Genomic DNA, 11,328 nt, shown 5'->3' with positions numbered 1-11,328 from the left:
GGGGGAATGTCGCGTCATACATCTGTCAAAATGGAAGCAGAGTTACCGTCTAACGGAGAACATTTCTCCGGCTGCTCAAAGAGCTGCCATGTGGTACACAAAATTATGGGAAAACATTTGTGTATTACGACTCAGCCGGCCGCTGTGGCTGAGCGGTTCTAGGCGCTTCAGTCTGGAACCGAGCGACCTCTCCGCTCGCAGGCTCGAATCCTTCCTCGGGCATGGATGAGTGTGATGTCCTTAGATTACTTAGGCTTAAGTAGTTCTAAGTTCTAGGGGATTGATGACCTCAGAGGTTAAGTCCTATAGTGCTCAGAGACATTTGAACCATTACGACTCACGTGGAGAGCAATAGATCACCAGGGGGATTTCCCAATCGACTGGAAGGAAACTGAGCCCCGTGTATAAGAAGGGCAATCGAACTGATCAAAAAAGCTAACACACCATTGTCTCTGATGTCGGTTTGCTGAGCGAGGTGGCGCAACGGTTAGCACATTGCCATCGCACCCGGGAAGACGATGGTTCAAATCCCCATCCGGCCATCCTGATTTAGAATTACTTGAAAAAAGAGACAGCATTGGTCGTATATTTTTTACTATCGCAAAATCGATTTTCTGTCACTGAGTGACCATCTTCCGTGCTAGAAGTTAAAAATTTTTTCACATTACGATCAGAGAGTACAACATAGAAAATCACAATTACATCTGCATTTGAACATAACACTTGTTAGAAACAAACCTATATTGTATAACTTAAATTAGGATGCACTGCTGTCACTAAGCTTACGGCAATCACATAGACTGAGGTCGCTGTTTACCTGCACTTGTTCAGCAGACCTCGGTGTGACGGGGCTTGACACGCCCTCTGTGTGACATGTGTCACATGAAGACATAGTATTACTGGTTTTGCGAATTATTAACACTAAATAACTCTTGTACTTTTGTGAATGGTGTAGTAATTCAAATTTAAAATGTACGTACAACACATAGCAGACGCAGGGGAATATCTAAAATACATTGGCGTATTGTTTTTAAACAATAAAACATAAAATAGATCGATGATAAGTTGTTAGAGTGCAGAAGATATAAAAAGCAAAAGATAATGCAAAAGAATAATAAATGAATAACATAAAAAGAGGCGTAACACAGGTTTTTTAAAAAAAAACATAATACCCACCATCTGGCGTGGGAAGTCAGAAGTACAACGTTCATAATTTATGTAACAAACGTCAAATATATAAAAAATAATAACGTTAATACCAAGGAGTCAAATATATAAAAAATAATAACAGTACGAAACTGCCGTTACTTAATGTTTAAAATGCCGTGCAAATATAAGGTGCGAACAAGTAGTATACATCAATCATCGAGAAACCATCATGAGGAAGGACAAGTAATAGTGTCACTTATACCAAAATATACATCGTACTTTAGAGAAATTAAACATAGACTATGCACGATATCCAGCACTTATTCAAATAGCAAAGGAATTGTTAACATACATTAAAAATAATTACGTAAAGTGATAATCGGTTTGTATTACTTTGTGTCAATGCCTACGAGATGTCGACTGTAGTAAAATTATGTTCAGTAGGCGTCCATAAGTTCTGCAAATTACAGAAAAAAAAGGAAGAAGCATCTTTTAAAAAACCGAAATTAGTAATGTTATTAAAACAAACTGAAAACATGTGTGTCAATGTGTTGAGATAGTTGAAATAGCGACCATTATACGTGTTCTCGTAGCGACTATGACTGAGGCGTTGTATATAAGGGATAACAAGCAGCTGACTATGAATTGCTAATTGTGATAATTGACCACAAGTTGACTTTATTTCATAGGAAATCGGAGAAGCATTCCCAAAAATGTGTGCTTCTCGATATCGTTTGCTCGTTAAGTAGCGCGATATCTGGAGCTTTATTATGACAAAAGATCTCCATCTCTTCCATAAGGTCGAGGAGGCGACCTTTTTTACCCTTGTGCAATAACTTCAATTGCGATGTCAAATCTGGAGTTGTATGACCAGTTGCTACCAGATGGGCTGCGAAATTCGATTTTTCAGCAATAACTTTCCTCTCAAGTGCAACGTGCTCACGGAACCTTGTTTATAATTTTCGTCCGGTTTGCCCTATGTAACCTGCATTACACGTGGCACACATAAGTCTGTAAACACCTGATTCATGTAAGACTTTGCGTTCATGAGTGTTATTCCTTAAAAGCACGCCCAGTCTGTTCGCCGTCGAGAAACCTACATTAATATTTCTCTTCTTGAATACACTGGCAATTTTATTGCTAATGGGACCATAGAAAGGCAATGTGATAAATTTTTGATTTTTAGTTTCGCTTGTCTCATTCCGCCTTAAATTGTCTTTACTATATTTTTTGGATGTCATCTCATAAATGTTCATGACGTATTTCAACGGGTAATTATTATTTCTTGCAATTTGTTTAACTATGTTTAACTCTTTCTCATGGTTTTCATTAGATAACGGTAATCGGAACATACGATGAAATGCAAAGTGGAAAAACGCTTTTTTGTGTTGGTCTGGGTGTTGTGAACGATAATCTAAGATGATATCTGTGAATGTTGATTTTCTGTAAATGTCAAATGTATGTTTTCCATTTTCCCTTCCAATGGTCAGAATTTCTGTGATTTCTGTAAATCGCTCAAGGTTAGAGTTACGCTCTTCCAAAGCTACGGTTCAGTAGTATTGGTACAGAATTTTCTCTCTGCAGCGGAGTGTGCGCTGATATGAAACTTCCTGACAGATTAAAACTGTGTGCCGGACCGAGACTCTGGATCTTTGCCTTTCGCGGGCAAGTGCTCTACCATCTGAGCTACGCAAGCATGACTCACGCCTCGTCCTCACAGCTGTTCTTCTGCCAGTACCTCGTCTCCTACCTTCCAAACTTAGCGCACCTGGAAGAAAGGACATTGCGGACACATGGCTTAGCCACAGCCTAGGGAATGTTTCCAGAATGAGATTTTCACTCTGCAGCGTGAAAATCTCATTCTGGAAACATCCCCCAGGCTGTGGCTAAGCCATGTCCTTTCTTTCAGGAGTGCTAGTTCTGCAAGGTTCGCAGGAGAGCTTCTGTAAAGTTTGGAAGATAGGAGACGAGGTACTGGCAGAAGTAAAGCTTTGAGGACGAGGCGTGAGTCGTGCTTGGGTAGCTCGGGTGGAAGAGCACTCACCCGCGAAAGGCAAAGGTCCCGAGTTCGAGTCTCAGTCCGGCACACAGTTTTAATCTGCCAGGAAGTTTCAGTTTTGGTACTCTACATAAATTACATGCTAAATAGTAGGATTGCCGGACGAACATAAGTGAATGTGTAACGGAGAAACTGGAAACCGACAGCTTCTCTTTTTTTGGTTGTTTGTCTGCGTACGATCAGAACAGCACGTCAGTGAATTTTGTCCGTTGTGTATTTTATATCGTTAGAGACTATAAATTACATTTTGTAGGTAACAAAAATTACTTGATAGCGCAACTTCTGTGCTTTTATATAACCAAAGAAATTGTTTTTGATGCAGATACGGTTTAAGTGAACAAACATAAAAATATGTATAATTATTGGTGATATTTTGTACTCAAAAGAACATCCATCATCACGATCAAAGGAAATGGTTCCTTGTTATTACTGATAAATGCGAAAGTTATTTATGAACAACAGAAATACGTTCTACGTTGCTTCCACGAAGTACTGAAGCGATGTTTTATACACTTTTGTTCTGACTTTTTTTTACTCTTTTCTTGTGAAAATGGGCTTTTATAACGCTATGTGGTAAATCTTCATTTTTTTCTCTATTTTTGCTACAACATTCCTCTGTTTCACATTACAAATAAACAATTTTCGAATAAAACTTGAATTAAACATTGACAGTTTTAATTTTGCTACAAACACTGTTAACTGTAAGGGACAGATAGGAGGATAAATACGGTCATAAAGGGAAACATTTACGAAAACTATTTAGTTATGTAGTAACTCATGGAATGAAACGACAGTAATTTTAATCCACCATCTATCTTAAATTAGCATGGTGATCCCAATAGAATATTGATCATATCTATTTACTGTTAAAGTGAAATTAAAAAGTTTTGTAATAAAGACCTGAATGCTAAAATCTGAACGCTTTGGTCGATCTTAAAGATCGACATTTCATATAAAAGCGCGTCTTAAAATGACGCGAAAGCGGACAGTCCGGCTTTTGGTAGCTAGGAAATGAAACGACTTAGAAAATTTCGCGTTCTGTGGTGTCGCGGGACGTAGTCTCTGAGCGGTGAGCAGCAGCGCGACTGGCGTGAACTCAAACTTTTTGGAAGTAACGACGTGGAGTAGTGAACTTATATTTCGCAATTAGACTGTGAATGATCGAACTGTGTCACATGGATATGCGCTCGAGTGTAACAGTAACTCTAAATACGACCACTTTCGCTATTAGTTTGTTTTCTGAATGAACATTATTGGCCGGCCGTGGTGGCCCAGCGGTTCTAAGGGCTACAGTCTGGGACCGTGCGACTGCTACGGTCGCAGGTTCGAATCCTGCCTCGGGCACGGATGTGTGAGATGTCCTTAGGTTGGTTAGGTTTAAGTGGTTCTAAGTTCTAGGGGACTGATGACCTTAGAAGTTAAGTCCCATAGTGCTCAGAGCCATTTGAACCATTTTTGAACATTATTGTAATCAAATAGCAACTGTGTGGCCTGCATCATTTATGGGCCGTTAATTTAGCTCCCGATATTATTATTACTGTTATTATATGTTATATTAAGTTTGTATGTTTCAAACAATTTCGCAAACTTGCCATCAGCCAGACAATTTTACCAAAGCGTCACAAGTATCTAATTCTGGGTGTGTAATGCGACACGTGCGGTTCAACTCCAGACGAGTTTGAGCCAAGACATTCCGACGAAGAGGAACTGCATGTGAGCCCGAACATCTTTGGGATGTTAGCTGGCAAACTACACAGTAATGGCTTTCTTTTTCTATGCATGCGCAGTATGTTACGTTTATTTACGTCCAGGTTCAGCTGCCAGATCCTACACCATTAATAAATCCTCCACAGGTCATTCTGAAAATCGATACTGTCTTCTGGCGCTGTTCCTTTCTTACAGACAACCGCATCATCTGCGAACAGTCTTAAACAGCATCCTACGCTTTTTACTACATGATATATATACCTTGTTAACAGTAAAGGTTCTGTCACACTTCATTGGCGTTCTCCGGAAATTACTTTTACATCGGTCGATTTTGTTCCGCTAAGGAGCATAGTGTTGAGTTCTATCTGCAAGGAAATCTTGAATCGAGTCGAAAATTTCTTCCGATACTCAGACAGCTCGTATTTTTTCACTAAACGGCAGTGGGGGAACAGTGAAAAATGCCTTCCTAAAATCACGGAACACTTCATCACCCTAGCGCCATTGTCTATAGCGTTATGGATCTCATGGAGGAACACAGGGAGCTGAGTCTCGCAAGGGCTCCATTTCCAGAAAACATGTTCGTTTTTATAGAGGAGATTTTCGTTCCACAAAAACAGCATAATGCTTGAGCATGAAACATGTTCTGCCGGCCGCGGTGGTCTAGCGGTTCTAGGCGCTCAGTCCGGAACCGCGCGACTGCTACGGTCGCAGGTTCGAATCCTGCCTCGGGCACGGATGTGTGTGATGTCCTTAGGTTAGTTAGGTTTAAGTAGTTCTAAGTTCTAGGGGACTGATGACCACAGATGTTAAGTCCCATAGTGCTCAGAGCCATTTGAACCATTTGAACCATTTTGAAACATGTTCCACAATTCTGAAACAAGCTGACGTTAATGATATGGGCTTACAATTATATGCAACTGTCCTATGTCCCTTACTGACAACGGGAATGACCTGCCTTTTTCCCAGTCGCTAGGTACCCTTCGTTGCTCCAGCTACCTACGATAAATTACTGCTAGAAGGGGGAAAAGCTCTTTCGCATAATCTTTGTAGAACCTTATAGGCGTCTCATCTGATCCTGATGCCTTTCCATTACTAAGCGACTGTATTTGCTTTTCTATTCCGCGATCGCTTATCTCAATATCCTGTGACGTTCGTACGATGACTGCAAGGAAAGACCGTGTCTTCAAGTGAACGACTAGATGATTTCGAACTGCTTACTGAGGTATCATAAGACCAAGACCTCTTGGGGTTTTATCAGATCGGTTGACAAAATTTTGCGTTAAGAGTCACTGAACACTTCTGTCATTGCTCTCCTTATGCTCACTGGGCGTACTCGCCTCATCACCTAACTTGAGGTTGGAGCCTTGACCATTCGGAGAGACTGTGATCTGTGGAGACCTGATAGTAATGTATAATACTGGTGAAGGAACAGGTGTTTAAAAACAGATCGTTCAGTGCATAATGTTGAATATGGTGCTCTGCAGCAGACAACTATTATGTGTTCCGATGGTGACACGACATCGTCAGTTACAATCGCAGTGGGTACGGGATCATAGAGATTGGACCGTGGATCAATCGCGACATATCACCCAGTTGGATGAATCACGTTACTTGCTACCCCAGTTTGACAGTGTCCAGAAAAGCCATTACCCAGACAAGTGGCTATTCGGAACATGCTCCGCGCTACAGGACAAGGTGATGGGGTAGACATTAATCTGGGTTGCCATCTGACTTGCGGTAGTAACAGAAGGCACCATGACAGCTGTTGGACTTAGAGAATATTAGTTTGGAGCCTCTAGATCCATTCATGCAAGCTGTTTTCCCTAAAGGCGACGGCATCTTCCAGGAGGATAACTGATAAGGTCATAATCGTGCTACAGTGTTTCGAAGAGCGTGGCAGTCAATTCACGCTATGTCTTGTCCACCAGACTCGTCTGACCTGCACCCAGTGGAAGACACCTGGGACGCTATCGGCCACTTGCTCCACGCCCAAAAACCCCCGGCGTATAATTTAAAGAAATTACGATCTGGAGCTACATACATCGAATCCACGCCACGCCGAATCGCTGCTGTGTTGTGTATTGCGTTATGAAGTTGGACTGCAAGGTATTAAGCAGGTGATAATTATACACTCTAAGACCAACAAAAACGACGCACCACAAAGAAGTTATTGGAATGAGACGGAAATCTATAGATGAGATGTACATGTACAGACAAATAAATGATTATAGCTTCAGAAAAAACTGGGTGATTTATTCAAGAGAAAGAGTTCCATGAACTGTACAAGTCAATAACGCGTTAATCTCTGGTAAGGAGTTATTTGGCTTTTTTAATAACTCACAGTATTCATGTCCACCTGCGGGGTCTCGTGCCAAATTCTGCCCAACTGGCGCGTTAAATTGGCAAAATCTTCCCATAGTTGTAGAACATTTCCCATAACTCTCCAAAAGTTCTCAGTTGGGGTGAGATCCTTGCTAGCCCAAGTAGGGGTTGGCAAAGACGAAGACAAGCACTGCTAACTCTCGCAGTGTGTGGGAGGGCATTATCTTGCTGAAATGTAAGCCCAGTATAGCTTGCCTTGAAGGGCAACAAAATAGGGTGTAGCCGGCCCGAGTGGCCGAGCGGTTAAAGGCGCTACAGTCTGGAACCGCACGACCGCTACGGTCGCAGGTTCGAATCCTGCCTCGGGCATGGATGTGTGTGATGTCCTTAGGTTAGTTAGGTTTAAGTAGTTCTAAGTTCTAGGGGACTTATGACCACAGCAGTTGAGTCCCATAGTGCTCAGAGCCATTTGAACCATTTGAAAATAGGGTGTAAATATCGTCGACGTCCGCTATGCTATAAGGACGCGCAGATGACAACCAAACGGGTCCTCCTACGAAATGAAATGGCTCCACATTCCATCACTCCTGGTAGGCAACCTGTATAGCCGACGACAGTTAGGTTCCTAAACCACTGCTCTCCAGGGGTTTCCAGAAGCGTCTACGCTGGTGATCGGAGCTCACTTGGAAGTCAGACTCATCAGTGAAGACAATTCCACTACATTCAGTGAGGTTTCAGTCTGAAGAGCGGAGACGCCCCGGGCAGTAGAGGGAAACCAACCTCACTAAAGCATAGCGACTCGTCGATGATATTCTACGCCGCGTACAGTTGTCCTTCATTGCATTCCATCCTGGACTTACCTGTCAGCGAGATAATGCCCGCCCAAACACAGTGAGAGTTGCTACTGCTTGCATTCGTGCTTGCTAAACCCTGCCTTGGCGAGCAAAGTTGTCGGAACTCTCCCGAAATGAGAAAGCCTGAAGCATTATCGGCAGGGTCCTCGAACCATTTCGAGAGTTTAGTGACCTAACGCCTAAATAGTTCAGACAAGAAGAGAACAGAAGCTTTCGAAATGTGGTGCTACAGAAGAATGCTGAAGATTAGATGGGTATATCACATAAGTAATGAGGAAGTATTGAATAGAATTGGGGAGAAGATGAGTTTGTGGTACAACTTGACTAGAAGACATGTTCTGATGCATCAAGGGATCACCAATTTAGTACTGGAGGGCAGCGTGGAGGGCAAAAATCGTAGAGGGACACCAAGAGATGAATACACTAAGCAGATTCAGAAGCATGTAGGTTGCAGTAGTTACTCAGAGATGAAGAAGCTTGCGCAGGATAGAGTAGCATGGAGAGCTGCATCAAACCAGTCTCAGGACTGAAGACCACAACAACAACAACGCTCCAGTTGGACGGAATTTCGCACGATATCACTCGACAGAACATCCAACAATTCTATCAATCAATAATAAGACGAATAACTGCTTGCAGAAGAGCCAGAGATGGACCAACGTGTTATTGATTTTCTCCGGTTGTGAAGCTCCTTCTCTTGAATAAAGTAGCCATTTTTTCTGAAATTTTAGTAATTTGTTTGTCTGTACATCACATTCGGATGATTCCTTCGTGCTGCGTCTTTCCTTGTCTTAGAGTATATTTTGCTTCGTCAGTGTATACATAAACATTTCCATCATGCTGTTCATCTAAAATTTTACGCTATTTTTCTCGTATGTTTTAACGGCTTTGAAGACTACGTCATTCGTGGAGTGGGAAGGAGGCGACCTCGAGGTGATTGCGGGCCGTCTGGAAGGCGGCGTGGGAGCCAGCGAGGTGTGCAGACGGCCGCGCAATCTGCGGTGGCGAGGCGGCTGAATACCACCCCCCGCCTGCCTCCCCACCCCCTCCCCCGCCCCCGGCCCCTCCCCCTTGCCGCGGCTCATATTCGCGGCGATATTGGGCGGGGCGGTCCGGATTCCGCCCGACGCCCAATCACTCGCCAGATGCCCTCGACTCGCTCAGCGCCGCCGCGAGACGAGCCCCGGCACTCGATTTCCGGAGCCGTTAATTGCAGCCAAATTTGTCCCGGTGGATGCAGATGTCAGCAGTCGCCAGCAGGGACGCTGACATGTACGACTGCTAGCAGTTTGCGCAACTGTCCGCAGCAAACGGTGATCTGAGTGCAGGACGAAGCGTCTTACGGAAAGCCGCTCTTTGCAGGGAGGGGTGACTGGTTTCCGAAATTCTTTAATTTGCATCCTCTCACGAAATGTGAAGAGGGAGTGGGGGAGGGGCGGAACAAGCAATTGCTACACTAGCACTTAAGTACAGGGCTATTACAAATGATTGAAGCGATTTCATAAATTCACTGTAGCTCCATTCATTGACATATGATCACGACACACTACAGATACGTAGAAAAACTCATGAAGTTTTGTTCGGCTGAAGCTGCACTTTTTCTGCCGCCAGAGCGCTCGAGAGCGCAGTGAGACAAAATGGCGACAGGAGCCGAGAAAGCGTATGTCGTGCTTGAAATGCACTCACATCATTCAGTCATAACAGTGCAACGACACTTCAGGACGAAGTTCAACAAAGATCCACCAACTGCTAACTCCATTCGGCGATAGTATGCGCAGTTTAAAGCTTTTGGATGCCTCTGTAAGGGGAAATCAACGGGTCGGCCTGCAGTGAGCGAAGAAACGGTTGAACGTGTGCGGGCAAGTTTCACGCGTAGCCCGCGGAAGTCGACGAATAAAGCAAGCAGGGAGCTAAACGTACCACAGCCGACGGTTTGGAAAATCTTACGGAAAAGGCTAAAGCAGAAGCCTTACCGTTTACAATTGCTACAAGCCCTGGCACCCGATGACAAAGTCAAACGATTTGAATTTTCGGCGCGGTTGCAACGGCTCATGGAAGAGGATGCGTTCAGTACGAAACTTGTTTACAGTGATGAAGCAACATTTTTTCTTAATGGTGAAGTGAACAGACACAATGTGCGAATCTGGGCGGTAGAGAATCCTCACGCATTCCTGCAGCAAATTCGCAATTCCCCAAAAGTTAACGTGTTTTGTGCAATCTCACGGTTTAAAGTTTACGGCCCCTTTTTCTTCTGCGAAAAAAAGCTACAGGACACGTGTATCTGGACATGCTGGAAAATTGGCTCATGCCACAACTGGAGACCGACAGCGCCGAATTCATCTTTCAACAGGATGGTGTTCCACCGCACTTCCATCATGATGTACGGCATTTCTGAAACAGGAGATTGGAAAACCGATGGATCGGTCGTGGTGATTCATGTCATGGCCTCCACGTTCTCCCGACTTAACCCCATGCGATTTATTTCTGTGGGGTTTTGTGAAAGATTCAGTGTTTAAATCTCCTCTACCAAGAAACGTGCCAGAACTGCGAGCTCGCGTCAAAGATGCTTTCGAACTCATTTATGGGGACATGCTGCGCCGAGTGTGGGAGGAACTTGACTATTGGCTTGATGTCTGCCGAATCACTAAAGGGGCACATATCGAACATATGTGAATGCCTGAAAAAACTTTTTGAGTTTTTGTATGTGTGTGCAAAGCATTGTGAAAATATCTCAAATAATAAAGTTATTGTAGAGCTTTGAAATCGCTTCAATCATTTGTAATAACCCTGTATTTAACGTGCAAGTGCGTAGTCGCTTCCCGAGCTTCTACTCTCGCCAAAAGGCTTAATTTTGGACGAGACCTCATCGACCAAAGTCGAGTGGTAAATGACCTCACAGGCGTAACGTCGGTGGTGCTCGGTCAGTGTTAAAATACAAAGAAATATTTTCTTGCAAATCTGGCAGCTTTCGTGGTCGTTATGACTGAAGGCAAAATTTTCCGTGAAGTTAGGATGCGTCATAGACTTCTTCGGACCAGTTTTTGATATTTCGGTTCCTCTGCTGGTATCTTCTTCAGGAACAGACTGCTGTCTCTGGGTCGCTGAACCATCCGGAGACATCAGTGGGTACTATTCAGTACGATCTGAATACAATCGACCCACTAACAGTTTGATAGCCGTCAATTCGGTTGATGATCTGTCTTCAATGGGACGAGTCGAAACCACGTGTTAGAATTG

At 43.5% G+C, this 11,328-nt stretch overlaps 1 non-coding gene across 1 annotated transcript; it reads left to right on the top strand.

Annotated features, from left to right (window-relative positions):
• The first annotated feature begins 7,522 nt into the window (after positions 1–7,522).
• Positions 7,523–7,606, top strand: Trnas-gga (transfer RNA serine (anticodon GGA)). Its single transcript is given in 2 exon segments — positions 7,523–7,562; positions 7,572–7,606. It is a non-coding gene; the product is annotated as a tRNA-Ser (tRNA).
• The last annotated feature ends 3,722 nt before the right edge of the window (positions 7,607–11,328 follow it).

Source organism: Schistocerca cancellata, chromosome 3, assembly GCF_023864275.1.
Source record: "Schistocerca cancellata isolate TAMUIC-IGC-003103 chromosome 3, iqSchCanc2.1, whole genome shotgun sequence".
Taxonomy (NCBI): domain Eukaryota; kingdom Metazoa; phylum Arthropoda; class Insecta; order Orthoptera; family Acrididae; genus Schistocerca; species Schistocerca cancellata.
This window is presented reverse-complemented; position numbering and strand designations above follow the sequence as displayed.